Source organism: Xenopus laevis, chromosome 4S, assembly GCF_017654675.1.
Source record: "Xenopus laevis strain J_2021 chromosome 4S, Xenopus_laevis_v10.1, whole genome shotgun sequence".
Lineage (NCBI taxonomy): Eukaryota > Metazoa > Chordata > Amphibia > Anura > Pipidae > Xenopus > Xenopus laevis.
The window spans coordinates 127,755,247-127,774,414 of NC_054378.1; the positions used below are offsets into that span (position 1 = coordinate 127,755,247).

At 41.8% G+C, this 19,168-nt stretch overlaps 1 pseudogene across 1 annotated transcript in view; it reads left to right on the plus strand.

Annotated features, from left to right (window-relative positions):
* The first annotated feature begins 317 nt into the window (after nucleotides 1-317).
* Nucleotides 318-19,168, plus strand: part of LOC108705609 — a 93,422-nt pseudogene continuing 74,571 nt past the window's right edge. The window contains exons 1-9 of the transcript XR_005967443.1: nucleotides 318-353; nucleotides 895-1,012; nucleotides 1,482-1,744; nucleotides 4,544-5,141; nucleotides 6,470-6,646; nucleotides 10,368-10,527; nucleotides 11,926-12,096; nucleotides 14,375-14,542; nucleotides 17,233-17,255. The product of XR_005967443.1 is annotated as a filamin-B-like (transcript). The remainder of the gene's footprint in view (nucleotides 354-894; nucleotides 1,013-1,481; nucleotides 1,745-4,543; nucleotides 5,142-6,469; nucleotides 6,647-10,367; nucleotides 10,528-11,925; nucleotides 12,097-14,374; nucleotides 14,543-17,232; nucleotides 17,256-19,168) is intronic.

Here is a 19,168-nt window from a genome sequence, read left to right on the forward strand (position 1 = left end):
TAGATGGCAAAACTGTCAAATAATAGGTTCCATTGCTCTTCTCATTAATAGAAATTCCGTTATCCCTTGTGTGGCATCATTTGGGATTTTTTAAAGGTTCAGTTCACTTGGTCTGATTCATTATCATTGGTTCAATTCCCAGTGTTATTCCCATGACCTGCGTTTTGACAAGACTCCCAGCTGACCTAGTGCACAAATTTTTGGGATTGTGGGGGGCTGTTTCGGTCTCTGTGTACTTGAAATTTCAGGGCCTATTTCAAATCTCAGTCTGGATCTTTGCATGAGCCGATAATTATTGTTGTATCATCTGGAAGGCCATGGCCATTAATACCTTGCACTACAAGTTGCTTGAGGTTTGAACTATGGAGCTCATAGTAATAATGGCTGCCAATTACTAATTTCCTGGCAGAACATCAGTCTGGGTATAGGGCCAAATCTGTCCCCTTATTTTGTCCTTCCAGTTTTTAACTAAAAAGGATGGAGACGTCTTGTCTCTTTAGCAAATCATATCCCATTACAGGTTTAAGAAAAGGGATGTCAGAATCACCACCAGCTAAACATCTGGCTGTAACTGAAGTGGCTGCGGGGAATTGTAATTGACTGTTAACGGCCGCATAACATTCCTGTTTAATTTGAAGATTGAAATATAACATCCATATACCATGCCAGGTCCAGTTCTAGTTAATATTTCTATTGGTTACTGTTATTCTTATCTAATAATAGAATTGGCCAACCCATTGACTGCCATTAGGCTTTAGCGTCAGCAGCTAGAAAACCACAAACTAGTACTCTAGAGAGAGAGAGAGCACACAAAATACTCGTATACATTTCTGTAGAGGGAACATCACTAGCTCACCATCTTGCTTCCTACTGTGTTCTTTTGAACTCTTCTAGGGCAAAATGAAAGTGTCTGTGAATTACGGCGGTGACCCTATTCCGAAGAGCCCCTTTACCGTAGGGGTGGCAGCGCCGCTGGACTTGAACAAGATCCGAATAAATGGCCTGGAAAGTAGTAAGTTAAAGGGACATTATTTGAACCGGTTATAGATTTCATAAATCAGTGGTTTCTACAGAAACGTGTCTAACATAGTAAAACTGAGCTATTAACTACATCTGACAGACGTTCTATTCACAGTTTGTGGAAAAGCCAAGCATGCATTCCATGCCTCTCCTGTGCTTTTTCTGGATTGTAAGCGCCTATTGTAATTAACTTTTCACATCTCACCTCACACAAATAATTAAAATATTCCCAATACAAGTGTCACCTGCCAACTGCTATAGGAACAGCCAAAGAAACAACTGTATGAAGAGCAAACATCCAACTTGTTCATGAAAAGTCCATGACAGATCATCGTCTAAACTTACACTTACATTAGTACAGATGCTTTCCAAACAAGTGGTCCCAGTCTACAGAGCTGGCTCCCCCACAGGTGCCCAACTTTTCAACCGGTAAGGGTGACGTATGTCTTTATATTTAACAGGAGTGGAGGTTGGCAAAGATCAGCTGTTTACTGTGGATCCTAATGGAGCTGGTGGGCAAGGAAAACTGGAGGTGAAGATCTCCAGCCCTAGCCGAAAATCAGTCCCGTGTCTGGTGGAACCTGTTGGTGGTAAAGAGTGCAGCACTGTGAAATATATTCCCAAAGAGGAGGGTCTGTACAATGTTGATGTGACTTATGATGGGAATCCAGTTCCTGGAAGTCCATATGTAGTGGAAGCCACTTTGCCTCCTGATCCATCAAAGGTAAAATGACAACTCTCCTTGGAGAGGAACGCAACTCAATAGAACAAGTTTCATTAATAAGTTATTGTATGTTGTACTGGCAGCCCAGTGTATCCCATGTTAAGTTTCTAATCCCCACACTAATACAAAGTTGCTCTTTGAAGCAATATTTAAAATACTTGATCTGAGCAGAAATGAACTGATAGAAAGGCAGCTGAGCTTCATAGGAATCGGGTAATAATATGAAGAAAGGTGTAAATACATTGAGGATCAGAAGAGGGATCTTATCAGGGAAACTTGTAATTCCAAGAACCATGCCATTCCTTATAATTGAAGGATGGTATCATTAGGTACCAGAAAAGGAAGGGGTTCAGTATCATTAAAGTCAATGTTGGCCTTTGTTTTGTAGACCATAAATAGAATTGGACCCTTGAAAGTTTGAATTTTATGGATGTTTATCTATTTATCAGCCTTTGCTGCTGCATTGCTATCAGTTTGATTCTGTGGTGTCCAATATAAATGGACAACGTTCTCACATATCTACAGTGGTGTGAAAAACTATTTGCCCCCTTCCTGATTTCTTATTCTTTTGCATGTTTGTCACACTTAAATGTTTCTGCTCAAGATAACATAATTGAACACAAAATGCAGTTTTTAAATGAAGGTTTACGTTATTAAGGGAGAAAAAAAACTCCAAATCTACATGGGCCTGTGTGAAAAAGTGATTGTCCCCCTTGTTAAAAAATAACTTAACTGTGGTTTATCACACCTGAGTTCAATTTCAAAGGTTATAAAGCCATTTCTAAAGCTTTGGGATGCCAGCGAACCACAGTGAGAGCCATTATCCACAAATGACAAAAAATGGAACAGTGGTGAAGCTTCCCAGGAGTGGCCGGCCGACCAAAATTACCCAAGAGCGCAGAGACAACTCATCCGAGAGGCCACAAAAGACCCCAGGACAACATCTAAAGAACTGCAGGCCTCACTTGCCTCAATTAAGGTCAGTGTTCACGACTCCACCATAAGAAAGAGACTGGGCAAAAACGGCCTGCATGGCACATTTCCAAGGCGCAAACCACTTTTAAGCAAAAAGAACATTAAGGCTCGTCTCAATTTTGCTAAAAAACATCTCAATGATTGCCAAGATTTTTGGGAAAATACCTTGTGGACCGACGAGACAAAAGTTGAACTTTTTGGAAGGTGCGCGTCCCGTTACATTCTGGCGTAAAAGTAACACAGCATTTCAGAAAAAGAACATCATACCAACAGTAAAATATGGTGGTGGTAGTGTGATGGTCTGGGGTTGTTTTGCTGCTTCAGGACCTGGAAGACTTGCTGTGATAGATGGAACCATGATTTCTACTGTCTACCAAAAAATCCTGAAGGAGAATGTCCGGCCATCTGTTCGTCAACTCAAGCTGAAGCGATCTTGGGTGCTGCAGCAGGACAATGACCCAAAACACACCAGCAAATCCACCTCTGAATGGCTGAAGAAAAACAAAATGAAGACTTTGGAGTGGCCTAGTCAAAGTCCTGACCTGAATCCTATTGAGATGTTGTGGCATGACCTTAAAAAAGGCGGTTCATGCTAGAAAACCCTCAAATAAAGCTGAATTACAACAATTCTGCAAAGATGAGTGGGCCAAAATTCCTCCAGAGCGCTGTAAAAGACTCATTGCAAGTTATCGCAAACGCTTGATTGCAGTTATTGCTGCTAAGGGTGGCCCAACCAGTTATTAGGTTCAGGGGGCAATTACTTTTTCACACAGGTTTGGATTTCTTTTCTCCCTAAATAATAAAAACCCTCATTTAAAAACTGCATTTTGTGTTTACTTGTGTTATCTTTGACTAATAGTTAAATGTGTTTGATGATCAGAAACATTTTGTGTGACAAACATGCAAAAGAATAAGAAATCAGGAAGGGGGCAAATAGTTTTTCACACCACTGTATGTGTGACCCCAAAGTGAGAATTTATCACAAGTCACAACAAGTGAGCTCCATGTTAATCATATTCTGTACAGACCTGGGATTTGAGATACCCCAAGAGTGTAACCCAGCTAAGTGCCTGGTGCTCTGCAGAGTGTTACATGTGCTTGATGTGTGCTGATGCATTGATGGAAAACATGGATTTGTAACAAAAATTAATTGGCACGGCTTAGCTGTAATACCTTCCACGCTTTTATTTCTTCATGTTCCCATGAGGTACAGAAATCCTCCAGTGAGAGAGGCCTTTGTTACATTTAAGCCAACAATGTTCAGCCAGTGTAAAGTCAACCATAGACTTTAATGGCAATGGCTTTTTGGGCCATTCTGTTCAGTGGCATGTAGATCAAGAAGTTCCCAACAGGGCAAGTGTCTGATATACTTTAAGGGGTATAATACTGTTATCAGTCCTTGATTGAGTTGCAGGACTAATTCATATTTACGTTACCAGAAGATATCAGATTATAAGGGATTTCAAGGTTTTGATGCAGACTATTTGTATTAATCACAGGATGCAAGTCAACACAAAAAGGCATGGCCAACCGTTTCCTTAGTGATTCCTATAGGGGATAGTGGGGCCCCTCAGGATAAGGGGGGGTAGTCTGTACTGTGGATGGAAGCAGCAGGACAGAAGGGAGATAGTAACGCTTTATTAGGCTTGTCAAACTTACAGTCCCTCTTGTTGTTTTTGAAGTAAAACTCCCATTAAAAACTTAGGGTTTCTGTCCAAGGATATATCAAAGTTCAGTACATGCAAACTATGGTCCAGAGATCTATTTTGGTCTATATTTTTGTAACTCTTGTTTTGTCTGCCCAATGGGCAACTTTCTATTTAGGTGAAGGCCTATGGACCAGGTCTCAAAGGTGGTCTTGTTGGAAAACCTGCCGAGTTTACCATTGATACAAAAGGAGCTGGAACTGGTGGTTTGGGTCTAACTGTTGAAGGACCTTGTGAAGCGAAGATTGAATGTTCTGACAATGGCGATGGCACATGTTCTGTCTCCTACCTCCCTACTACACCAGGAGAATATTTTGTTAACATCCTGTTTGAGGAAACCCACATTCCGGGGTCACCTTTTCAAGCAAATGTTGAAATGCCCTTTGATCCTTCCAAAGTAATCGCCACGGGTCCAGGCCTCGAGCATGGCAAAGTAGGAGAAACTGGCTTGATTCATGTGGACTGTTCCCAAGCAGGACCAGGTGACCTGGCAGTTGAGTCTGTCTCTGATTCTGGGTCACAAGCGGAGGTTAATGTACAGGATAACAAAGACGGGACATACACAGTCACCTACGTGCCACTTTTTGCTGGCATGTATACACTGGCATTGAAATACGGTGGAGATCAAGTGCCAAAGTTCCCTGCCCGAGTTAAAGTTGATCCAGCTGTGGATACCAGTAATATTAAAGTGTTCGGACCAGGAATTAAAGAAAAAGGTAAGCAAATTTGATAACCCTGATAGGGTTAGCTGTTAAGGTGAACTTTTTCATAAATTCTATGACACATAAGGCCATAGACGTAACAATTACGCTCTTTACAGGAAAAATTGTTCTTTTCAATACACACGTGTGGAGCTGAATCGTCAGATATACAGATAGAAACAATAGAATTCTGCCTGTATCTGATGATTCAGCACTAACAATGGGCGATGTTTGGGTGCCCAATCAAAATTTTCCGGCCAGCCCAAGTCTTCTGCCGATATCGGTCGGCTCATCTGCCACCATACACGCTCCGAAAATCGCACAAAAGTTTGTTTCATACGATATTATTGGTGCATCTATGGCCACCTTTAGACCGCTGAATGGGAGATTGCAGTGTTAAACTCCCACTTAGTTCCAATTAGTATGATCTTGATCCCTTGGAACATACAGAAAACAGAGGAGGAAGGTGCTGGGCACATAATTGATAATTCCTCAATAACTTTATCAGTACCCAGAGCTTGAAACAAATCAGATAGATGCAGCTTGCTTTTTGCTGGCGGGGACCCACCAACTCTGATCAGCCGTAACAGAGTAGACACTGGCGACTAGTGATGTGCGGGCTGGTCCAATAGCCGCAGGTCTGGCGGGTTTGGGCCGACCTCTCATGCTTCTTCGCAGGTGCGGGATGAGCTCAAATGCCATCCAGATTTGTCTTTTATAGACGATGCACTTGCTCGCCGCGCCTCTTTTGTGATGGGGTGGGCGGGTCTATAAAAGCAACCCGGAAGTGCGGATGCAGGCGGGCTAAGGGAGGGCGGGTTAGGGTCGGGTGCTGGTCGGGGAAATCCCAAACCACACATCACTACTGGGGACTCCAGAATTCTTATCATTCTGTACAAAGCTGGCATTTGCTGGCTTTTCCAGGTTATTAAAATAGGTTGTTCACCTTTAAGTATGATGTAGAGAAAGAAAGTTGAATAATAAAAAGTAGCAACAAAAATACATTTGTAGCCTTACAGAGCATTTGTGTTTTAGATGGGGTCAGTGATCCCCATTTGAAAGCTGGAAAGGGTCAGAAGAAGAAGGCAAATTATTCAAAAACTAATAAAAATGAAAAAATAAAGACCAATTGAATAGTTGCTTAGAATTAGTAATAGTATAACATACAACGGTGAACACAAAGGTGAACCGCACCTTCAAGGGCAGATGGAATGTTTTACTCAAAAGCAGAATGTGAAGTTCCTGTCTATGGATTGTCATGGTGGCGCAATAAAATTAATTTCGGGATACATTCATTTTGATTGTGTGTTTTGCTGGGTGATTGCCATTTTCTTCCATCGCAGGGGTTTTTAGAGAAGCTACAACAGACTTTACCGTGGATGCAAATCACTAGCCAAAACTGGAGGCGATCACGTCGAAACCAAATCACTAATCCGTCCGGTGCGTCCACCGATTATGTTCTAAGAGATAATGGAGATGGAACTTACTTTGTGGAGTACACTCCCTTTGAAAAAGGTAACGTATTGAAGGAAAGATATACATCTGATACACTGGTTATATTTCTTCATGCTGTGTGGATGCCATTCAAGCAAACTCATTTTAAAGCCAGTATAATACAGATATTTACTTGGCATAGGAATATTTCTTTAAATCTTTTTGGATATATCCCTGACATTCAAAGCACTTCTTAACTCTGTCCCTCCCTACATCTCTGAACTCATCTGTAGATCTGTTCACTATGCTCCTCTACTGACCTGCTCCTCAACTCTTCTCTCATTACTCCTCACACGCTCACATTCAAGACTTTGCAAGGGCTGCACTCCTCCTCTGGAACTCTCTCCCACAGTTGGTCCGACTCTCTCCCAAACTTTCTGCTTTCAAAAGATCTCTTTAAAAACACAGTTATTTAGAGAAGCCTAGCCTCACTCTGTTTAGCTACCATATGTAATACCTTATGCTATATCTCTCACCTGCTTATTTTGATTTATTTCGATTGTTGCCCACTAACCACACCTTGTGTCTCATTCCCTTTCCCTTTAGATTGTAAGCCTTTTGGCACAGGGTCTTCCTCACCTTTTGTATCGGTTGTTATTTATGTAATTCTGTATGTTACATGTTATGTAATTCATGTGATATATAAGCTAGGGATGCACCGAAATCCACTCCTTTGCGAGAGATTCAGCATATGCAAATTAGGGGTGGGAAGGGGAAAACATTTTTACTTCCTTGTTTTGTGACAAAAAGTCATGCAATTCCCCTCCCCGCCTTAATTTGCATATGCAAATTCGGATTTGGGTTCGGCAGGGCAGAAGGATTCGGCGGAATCCTGCTGAAAAAGGCCGAATCCCGAACCGAATCCTGGATTCGGTGCATCCCTAATATAAGCACATTCATTTCACAGGGCTAATAATAATAATAATAATAATAATATGTTCAAGGAAGCATTACATTTGCAGCAATTGTATAAAAAAATATATTTCCTTTAGTTCAACATTTTTTGTTATAGGATGGGGCACATTGTTTCTGAACCTGACCCAGTGTGAATTTTACCCAAAATAAATATCCCCTCGGAAACTGAATTTATAGTTAAGTGCATGACTTAAATATACTCTATAGGCTGCTCTCCTGCCAGCATTAAGGTAGGGGGCTTGTAGGTGGGGCTTGTTCCTTTCCATACTTCCTGCGTCTTGGCTGTTCTCCTATCAGTATTAAAAGGGACCTGTCATCCACTCATGAAAATACTGTATGTATAATAAAAGTCCTTTTAAATTAATCAACCAAATTATTTTTTTTATTAAAGCAGCTATACTGGTTATAAACTAATTTAAAACCTTCAGCTGTCAATCATATATTGCCTGTCCCTCTTTTAAGCCTTAGTCATAGAGGCGGGGCAGGCAATTACTTCACTTTCCATTCTGCAGTTCGTACATGTCACTGCCCTCCTTACATTCCCCCCATTAATTTTGTAGCCAGTGCATGGGCATCAGGTGCTCCATTATGGTGTATCAACATGATTTGGGCAAGATTTTAGCTTGCCTTACTAACAGTGTAAACAAAATGGCTGCTGCCTGCTTGATGTGATTGTGATTTACAAGACTAAAAGAAATAAAATTGAAATCATGTATATGGTATAAGTGAAGTTTATTTTGCTTGAATAACATCATAAAACAGGATTTGAAATTATTTTTTAGGGTGACAGATCCCCTTTAAGGAAAAGAGATGGAGTTTGGTTTTTTATGTTTCCTGCTTTTTGGATGCTCTTGATAGGCGGAGCATAATTATTTTTTGTAGGCTGCTCTCCTCCCAGTGTAAGCCAAGGAGGCACAGCTTTGTCATAACTTTTCTAGTTCCGCAATAATCAATTTTAATTACATTTTTGAACCGGTATCTCCCGGAAATGACATTGCCCTTAGACTGAATCAGCTGGAGAAACTCAAGCTACAGTTATATAGACTGTCCAGCATTATATATTCAGTACGCTCTGGCCCTTGTGATGTGTAAATTAGAGGGATTGTTATAAAATTTCAACATTATACATTAGAGGGTTATTTATCAAGCTCCAAATTTATCTCAGTAATTCTAAGATAAAATCAGAGCACCTCCGAATTCCCGAATGGACCTTATTTATATTCAAACAAAAAAGTTTGGGCGAAAACTTTTTAGGACTTTTTTGCAAAAATACTTTTGGCCCAAAATCATCAGATATCTGTATTGACAGCAGCGCAGACACTGGGACCTTCCTATTGACTAATACAGGACCCCGAGATGCCGGGTTTTGGATTCTGAGTTTTCATACCATCGTACTTAAATAATTCTGAAAAATAAGTTGTTTTTTTTTAAAGGTCTGAAAATCCGAATTTTTTGGATTTCGGGTATTTGGAGCTTAATAAATAAACCACAAGTGTAAGAGTGACATATCACTTGTGTATACAACATTGTAGAACACACTGACTTATGGACCCTTTTAATACAGAACTCAAGAAGTCTGGATTTTAAAAGGCCGGTAATGCAGTTTCCCCCCCACACACACTATGACCTCACGCTCGCATCGTAATTCATTCGAGCCTTGCGAGCCAATTAAAATACAGCTGTAACTCAGGCCTGTGTCAGTAACCAAGAAACCTTACCGAGGGGCTGCCATCGTCTGACTACTATATGCTCACTTCTTGGAGCAATTAAAATGAATAAGGATGGGGGTGCCTGGCGTTTATTTTATTTACTGTTGAAACCACATACTTTTTTCTTCTTTAATCCATCTAACTTCTCTATTTTTAATCTGGTCTATCGATCTTAAATGTAATCATTTCCTTGTTTACACTGCATGATCTACTGTTAAACATGCAATCCACTATCGGGCATATGGCTTTCTGTGTGCACAGAGCTCTTGCTTCATTTGCACGTTTAAATTTAGCAGGGGAGCTGCCTTGCTAAGGTTTTCAAAAACAAAGGGTCATAGGGACTTTGAGGGTCGCTCATTGCTTCAATCAGCAAAGAACTGTGCTGGTTGGAGAGTGGACAGGACATGCTGTGGGCCAATGCCTAGGGCTGGATCTAAATTAAACTCTGGTTCCTACTGTGCAGTTATCCAGGCAACAAAGTAAAAACACCTGCTTGACTGTGGGAGTAAGCCAACAGAGCTCCAGGCATGTTCTTGTTGCTATTTGTCTTTATCATGATCCTTAATCATTGTCGGACTAGGACACGAGGGGCCCACCCAAAAACCTTAGACCAGGGGCCCACCAAAGAACCATAGACCAGGGGCCCACTCTGAGTACTAATTATTATCTTCCTCTCCTCACTCAACCTCTATTCTCCTAGTCTCTTTTCTTTACATACTATAATCTATTATTCCATCTACTGGTATTTAGGCACTCTTTGGTTCTCCCTAAGAAATACGAAATGGCCATGAAATAGGCCAAAATCTTTAGCAGCCGACAGGGCCTCCTGGACACCTGGGCCCACAGGAGTTTTCCTGGTATCCCGGTGGGCCAGTCCAACACTGTCCTTAATCACTTTTATTCTAATTATTTTAAATATTTTTTAACATTTAAAATATTCCCAGAACTTTATTTTTATTCTGATTAAAATAAACCCTACAGCTATCAAATTGTAACCATTGAGAAGGAACGACATGACTTTCTACCACACATCCAATCACTGTTTTGTGAGTTGCAGATCAAAAGCAGTTGGAAGTTCCCACGCCAAGTTTACAAACCGCATACTCTATGTTTGATGTTTCAGGTGTTCCATACAATTAAGGTGACCTATGAATGATGAAGCCGTCCCCAACAGCCCATTCAAAGTAGGAGTGACAGAGGGGTGCTACCCTGACCGTGTGAAAGCGCCCAAGGTGCTCGGGACCTCACAGAAGCTGTGACAAGCAAGCCAAACTTGTTCTCAGATCATTACAAGGTTAGTAGAGGACACCCCCAGCCTAGTTCCATTCCTACCGGATGCACTTTGTTGTTTTTATTGACTTGTACATGAATTAAATAATATACTATGATACTAATAGAATAGAATCTGCGTTCTAAGGCCAGCAGGGAGTTATTTTGTTGCACAGGATGATTTTGAGAGGTAGAAAGTAAAATGGTCTAAGGGTTTTGCTTAATTCTCTCCCAGTAGACAGCACTCCAGTTTCAATAAAACCGTCTTTATTGTGTATGGGACAGCAGCATAAAATTACAACGTTTCGAGTGGCACTCCACTCTTTGTCAAGCATGACAAAGAGTGGAGTGCCACTCGAAACATTGTAATTTTATGCTGCTGTCCCATACACAATAAAGACAGTTTTATTGAAACTGGAGTGCTGTCTACTGGGAGAGAATTAATGCAACAATGGAGCCTTGATGAACAGGCCACATGACGTGCACCCGATGATACACTGGCCTTTTCAGTAAGTGCGGTCTAACTGGAATTGTTTGTAAGGGTTTTGCTTATACAGTATAGTTCAGCATTAGATTCACTAGTAACGCTAGTGCCATTGCTCCTTGGCAAAATTATCCCCTTAGAAAACTTGAAACCACTCTGGGAACTCCATTTTCCTTCCATACGCCAAGAACATCCAGACACGTTAATTGGCCCATAATAAAATTGACCCTACTGTGTGTAAATATGGTAGGTTCCTTAGATTGTAAGCTCTACTGGGGCAGGGACTGATGTGTGTGTAAAATATGTGTGTGTTAATGTGTTGGCACTGTATAAGCAACATAAATAATAAGGCAAATTATACAGCACCTTCCACCCATATGTGTATATATATATATATATATATATATATATATATATATATATATATATATATATATATATATATATATACAGAAAATTGCCTAGTTACAGGAAATCAAAAGCAGATAAACACTAATTATAGACTGATGTTGGTTACAAGATTGATATTTATATACACTAAGAATTCATGCGTAAAGCTTTGGTTCCCATTTCTCACTGTATATTGTACAAGATTGTCTTTGATCTTCCCTTTGATTGCAGGGCGCACAAATAGAACATATTTTAAACTTGACCAGATATATTTTTAATTTCACTAAGCAGTCATGCATTGAACACAACATTGTAATTGCCCTTCCAACATAATAAAATGTGGGGACTTTTTAATTTCTGTTTCTGTACTTTTCTGCTCAGATATAATACAGGCAATGAACAATGAGGAGCTTTTGTGTTAAAACAGTAATGGGTATACCAGATAAAGGCAGCAGGGAGAATGGGATTGTGGTTAAGTGGAGCACTATACAATACAGGGGCACAAAATATTTTGACTTGTAATTGTGCAAATAATATTTTTTTTGCAGGGGGGCTGGGATTGGTGGTCTGGGAATTACAGTTGAAGGACCCTCGGAATCCAAAATGTCTTGTAAAGACAACAAAGATGGCAGCTGCAGTGTGGAATACACTCCATATGTTCCAGGGGACTATGATGTGAATATAACATATAATGGAGAGCATATTCCAGGTATTAGGGAAACTCTATTGGTTATTCCAGTAATTGTTATTTCTTATTATTTTTACAATGGAGGAAAAGGTGTCATTTTAAACCTGTGTTTAGTTAAAGGGATTCTAGGTATTTTGTTGGGATTCTGGAGAACAGCCTGCAAAAATAGCTTGGATCTAAAAATAATGAAATGTATGTGTATTTAACCCAAGCCAGCATTCTGGGCATCCGGTAGATTTAGATTTTTACATTAGGGGCAGATGAGATGCATGGAATCCACTATTTTGAGATTTGGCTTAGGGTAGGACTGCACAGACGTTTTCGGCGCAATCCGACGCGCTGCAAAATAATACATGTGACGGAACTAAGGTAAGAGATAGAATGAAGGATGAAGTGGCAGTGTTGTTCCGACGCGACACTACTGTCGAATGCAGACGCAGCATTTGCATCCGACAGTTGTGTTGCGTCGGACACTCCCCTCACTCTCATTAGCTGTAAGTGTTTCCCGGTTACCTCACAGGACACTCCCCCTCACTCTCTCATTAGCTATAAGTGTTTCCTGGTTACCTCACAGGACACTCCCCTCACTCTCTCATTGCTGAAAGTGCTTCCAGGTTATCTCACGGGACACTCCCCCACTCTCTCATTTGCTGTAAGTACTTCCTGGTTACCTCACAGGACACTCCCCATTCACTCTCTCATTTGCTGTAAATGCTTCCTGGTTACCTACCAGGACACTCCCCCCCTCACTCTCATTTGCTGTAAGTACTTCCTGGTTACCTCACAGGACACTCCTCCTCACTCTTTCATTTGCTGTAAGTACTTCCTGGTTACCTCACAGGACACTCCCCCTCACTCTCTCATTTGCTGTAAGTACTTCCTGGTTACCTCACAGGACACTCCCCTTCACTCTCTCATTTGCTGTAAGTACTTCCTGGTTACCTCACAGGACACTCCCCCTTCACTCTCTCATTTGCTGTAAATGCTTCCTGGTTACCTCACGGGACACTCCCCTCACTCTCTCATTTGCTGAAAGTACTTCCTGGTTACCTCACAGGACACTCCCCTCACTCTCTCATTTGCTGTAAGTACTTCCTGGTTACCTCACGGGACACTCCCCTCACTCTCTCATTTGCTGAAAGTGCTTCCAGGTTACCTCACGTGTAGGGTTGCCACCCGCCCGGTATTTTACCGGCCTAGCCGGTAAAATACCTGCCAAGGCCGGGGCCGTTATTACAAATTTACCGGCAATGTAGCTGCCGGTAAAGTTGTAATACGATTAAAAGGAGCCCTCGGCCTGCCCCCAATCCCCTGCAACTTACCTTTTCTTTTGCCTCTTCTACGTCCATGGTGTCTGTGGCCCTGCCCCTTTTGATGTCACGTCCCGCCCCTTTTGACATCACGTCCTGCCCCGTTGAGGCCCCGCCCCCCAGCAGCCATTAAATTTTTTTATAAAAGGTGGCAACCCTACTCACAGGACACTCCACCTCACTCTCATTTGCTGAAAGTGCTTCCAGGTTACCTCACGGGACACTCTCCCTCACTCTCTCATTTACTGAAAGTGCTTCCAGGTTACCTCACAGGACACTCCCCCTCACTCTCTCATTTGCTGAAAGTGCTTCCCAGTTACCTCACAGGACACTCCCCCTCACTCTCTCATTTGCTGTAAGTACTTCCCGGTTACCTCACAGGACACTCCCCCTCACTCTCGTTTGCTGTAAGTACTTCCTGGTTACCTCACAGGACACTCTCCCTCACTCTCTCATTTGCTGTAAGTACTTCCTGGTTACCTCACAGGACACTCCCCTCATGCTCTCATTTGCTGTAAGTACTTCCTGCCTCACAGGACACTCCCCCTCACTCTCTCATTTGCTGTAAGTGCTTCCCTGTTACCTCACAGGACACTCCCCCTCACTCTCTCATTTGCTGTAAGTACTTCCTGGTTACCTCACAGGACACTCCCCTTCACTCTCATTTGCTGTAAATGCTTCCTGGTTACCACATGGGACACTCCCCCTGTAAGTGCTTGGTTACCTCACATCCCCCTCACTCTCTCATTTGCTGTAAGTACTTCCTGGTTACCTCACAGGATACTCCCCCTCACTCTCTCATTTGCTGTAAGTATTTCCTGGTTACCTCACAGGACACTTCCCATCATGCTCTCTTAATGGACCTATCCTCCCCTCCACCATTGAAGTATTTGTTGGAGGAAACACTTGTGTTCTAGAAAGCTGAATGTTGTCCTACTATGAGCCTTTGCTCCTGCAGACTTACATTTTTCTCTGTATATACTTTGCAGGCAGTCCATTCAGAGTACCAGTGAAAGATGTTGTGGATCCCGGCAAGGTCAAGACATCTGGGCCTGGGCTGGGCACAGCAGTACGAGCAAATATCCCCCAGCAGTTTACTGTGAATAGCAGCAAAGCTGGAATTGCTCCCCTGGCAGTGCAGGTGACGGGACCAAGAGGTAAGCAACCCTGAGAGACAACACCAGTTAATACATCCATGTTCTTTCTGAGCCAATCATAACTGTGTGTGTGTGTCTGGGCTTTGTCATGTCTCCAAACTGGGTCTAAAAGAGATTTTGACCTGTCAATACACCAAATTAAGATAATCATTTTCCAGAACATAAATGTTGAGCCTTTCACCTTCTGTATCTTGTTAACCTGCAACTCTCAGGTGGATATTTATTAATGTGCAATTTTTTTGTGGCGTCAGGGCGGATTTATTATGCAATGAGCTGTTTCAAGTCCGAATCCAAAAATACGCCATCTAAAAACCTGCCGAATTCATGTAAAAGTCAATGGCAGATGTCCCCTTAACCTCAAGAAATGTTCAGAGTTTTCAGGGGTTGACGCTTTTTTTTCCTCAAAAACTCAAACTCAACCCCAAATTTTTCCCGTTTGAAGCCCGAAAACAACTAAAAATTTTAGTTTCGGAGGAAAAACCAGTGTCAAACCCCGACAATCCAAAAAGGCTGCGTTTTTTCCTGATCCGATTTTTTTTCAAGTTTTTTTTATTGATAAATAAGGGCAAACCGTGTATTCTAGACTAAAAAATCCGATTCTCTTGGTAACTTTCATCTATTAGGGTATGTTGCAGATTTGTTTAGTTACCAATCCTATGGGGGGGGTCAGTTTGCCATCATTATCAGAGTTTAACTGCTGATCTGGCCAAAGTGTGACACCAAAGAAGTAGATTTGTCTTTGTATGAATAATGTACAAACTGCTCTAGCTATTTCATTTCACAAATTCCACACAAAAAAAGCCAAGTTGGGTGGCTCATAGTAAATACAACTCAATTTCAGAGTTTATTTTAGGGATGCACCGAATCTGGGATTCGCCAGGATTCGGCCAAATCCTTCTCCCCGGCCGAACCGAATCCTAATTTGCATATGCAAATTAGGGTCGTGGAGGGAAATTGTGTAACTTTTTGTCACAAAACAAGGAAGTAAAAAAAAATTTCACCTTCCCACCCCTAATTTTCATATGCAAATTAGGATTTGGGTTTGTTATTCCGCCAAATTTTTCGAAAAGGATTCGGGGGTTCGGCCGAATCCAAAATAGTGGATTCGGTGCATCCCTAGTTTATCTACAGGTCAAATTTAATATTTCCATTAGACAATGACAAAAAGAAAATAAAAAAACAATAGCATTTAAAGGTTTGCCATTTCTTTCCTATGCCTCATTCCTTTGGCCTTCCTCCCTTTAGTTGTTGTGAACTAAGGCTGGCTGGGGGAGCTGGGAGTTCTAGTTTCCAACAGATGGAAGCCATGCTTTTTTTTTTTATAAATATCCCTCCGAAGGCCACACTACAGGGGGGAATGTGGGAGGGGGAGTGGGATATTGTCGGAAGTATCCCTGGTGTCCTGTATAATGTCAGTCAGGAAAACATCAAGCAGATCCCTTATGAGTCTTGTTATTCTTTTCATCTGTTCGTACGTCCAGGGAAAATCCTGTGATCAGATACAAATATAGGTTCATGTGAGGTCACAATGCAGCAATATTTCCACTGTAGCCTCACTTAAAGCATAAGTAGAGCAATACATTCATAAATCACACAGGGATCATTCAGAGGAAAAGGGCTTTTGTCATTACATTTAGGTTATCTTACATGGGGCAGACTATATGGACATATCACAGCTCTACAGTGCTGTTAGCATGTTTTAACGGTGTAGTCTAAATTACATTTAAAGGAGAAGTCAACCATTTAAGAAAAAAACCCGTACCCCCACACCATGGAGACTCCCCCCCAGCCTAACTCCCCCCCCGGGGAAATGCCCTATACTTTATAAATAACCCTCGTGCAGATTCTGGAATAGGAGTTCCACGCAGCCATCTTCCGGGTCTTCAGCAAGCTGAGTGGGAGATCGGCATGTTGGCGCATGCACAGTTGGTGCATTTTGCTGGTTCGCGACAACTGCGACTGTGCCGAAACTCACGAAAATTGCCGAAGCGCCAGAAGACACAGAAGATGGCTGTGTGGAACTCCGATGCCAGAATCTGCACTGAGGGGTAAGTATAAAGAATGGGGCAGTTAGGCTGGGGGGAGGGGGCCTCTGTGGGGTGGGGTACAGGTTTTAAAGGGTTGACGTCTCCTTTAAAGGCAGATTTATTAAGGGTCGAATAGTAAATTATAATTTTCAAATTTTTATTGGTGTCAAAATTCACACATTCAAATGTTAATCCCCCTATTCAAATGCAGGGTCAGACTGGCCTGGCGGGACACGAGGAAAAAACCCAGTGAGCCCCGACCCTCATGGGCCCCTGCCGGGCCAGACCCCCTCTACCCCAGACCCCCTCTACAGTGCATGCCCACTGAGAGGCGCGTCACAATAGGGGGGCCCTGGACAGCAGTCCTGGTGGGCCCCCCAGTCCGACCCTGTTCGAATGTAAATTCAAATGTGAGATTTATCAAACCTCGACCATGGAAACAGTCCTAATTCGAATATTCACCTCCTAAACTCTGCTGAGTTCATGTACAAGTCAATGGCAGAGGTCCGTTGAGCCATTTGAAGATGTTAATAGCCTTCTTGAAATTCGAGGTTTTTTCGGAGGGACGTTCAAATTTTTTCTTAAATAACCTCACATTATTTGCATATGCAAATTAGGGTTTGGTATTCGGCCAGATCTTTCACGAAGGATTCGGGGGTTCAGCCGAATCCAAAATAGTGTATTTGGTGCATTCCTACTTTTGAGTTATTTAGCTTTTTAGTAGGGATGCACCGAATCCAGGATTCGGTTCGGGATTCGGCCAGAATGTGTCCTTTTTCAGCAGGATTCGGATTAGCCCTAATCCTTCTGCCCTGCCGAACCTATTCCGAATCCTAATTTGCATATGCAAATTAGGGACGGGGAGATAAATTGCGTGACTTTTTGTCACAATACAAGGGAAAAATGTTTTCCCCTTCCCAACCCTAATTTACATATGCAAATTAGGACTCAGCTTTGGGTTGGTATTAGGCTGAATCTTTCGCGAAGGATTCGGGGGTTCAGCCGAATCCAAAATAGTGGATTCAGTGCATCCCTCAGCAGTCTGGTTGCTAGGGACCAAATTAGATTTAAATAAGAGACTGGAATATGAATAGGAGAGGCCTGAATAGAAGGATCAGTAATAAAAAGTAGCAATAACAATACATTTGTAGCCTTACAGAGCATTTGTTTTTTAGATGAGTTCAGTGACCCCCATATGAAAGCTGAAAAGTGTCAGAAGAAGAAGGCGAATAATTCAAAAACTATAAAACAATAAAGACCATTTGAAAAGTTGCTTAGAATTAGTCATAGTATAACATACTAAAAGTGAACATAGTATAACTATAACAAACAAGGGAAACTTGTGCTCACCACTAATTTTTGAAACCATTAGGCGGGGGTGCAATGAGGGTGTGACCACAAAATACATATAGACAAATACAAGAGTCCTCTGCACTCAACCCATTATCAATATATATAAGACAGAGACATTTTGTGCTACTGCTACTGAAAAATGCCTTACCCTTTAAACAAAACAGGGATTGTTTGTCCATATATTACAATATATTTAAGCTGAACAACTACGTCATAGTCATCCCATAACTGGCCAGTCCTACGCTTAATTTTATCTGATTCATTAAGAATTCTGTTGCTTCATTATACATTTTACAAAGGGACTAAGTTTTACCTGCAACTTACTTGCTGCTTTCAAAGTAAAACTCCCAAACTTGGCATTTTTCAGTAGCAGTAGCACAAAATGTCTCTGTCTTAAATATATTGATAATGGGTTGAGTGCAGAGGAATCTTGTATTTGTCTATATGTATTTTGTGGTCACACCCTCATTGCACCCCCGCCTAATGGTTTTAAAAATTAGTGGTGAGCACAACTTTCCCTTGTTTGTTATATATAGAGAGAGAGATATAGAGATATATAGATAGATACCTCCCACAAATATTCCAATGGAATGTTCTTGCATACAATAAGCAGCCCTGTGTTTAAGAGAAAACGCATGACACTTTAATCTTTATGCTGCAAAATGTTGCCCGTCTAATCTCTTGATACCCCCTCCAGCCTGATATAAAATTGGTAAATCAGAGCAACAAATTCTTTCCCCCCAAGTACAAATACATTTTCTGCTCAGAACCCCAGGCACTGATATTGTTTTTACATGACTGGGCACAGGCTTTTTAACCATGTCGTGGGAATGCACCTTCCAGGCAGCAGGCTGTCCAATGCAATTGAGTGAGCTGACATATACAATGCGTGGCTACTGTGCCACAGATTCAAGACAGTAGCCCTTTGTGTTTGGTAAGCTGCTATGGCTCATGGGATTCCAGAAAGGAACTCCTGCCGAGAGCTGAAAACTAAATCTGATGTACAGTTTATGTGCATTGCGTGCGTTGTAGCTGGAGTTCTAGCTTGCCTTTGCTTTACTACTGGACATGAGAAATAGACTTTCCATATGGAACGCTAGGCCGGTGTTGTAAGGGACATTTTTCACATAGTTTGGGCTTCTTCTGCTGATGGAATTTTGCCATTTGGGAAGCGCCCTGGGCTTTGGGTAATCGTGAGGGCAAACTCTACTGCACAGAAAGACAAATGTTTTTGTTTTTACTGTTT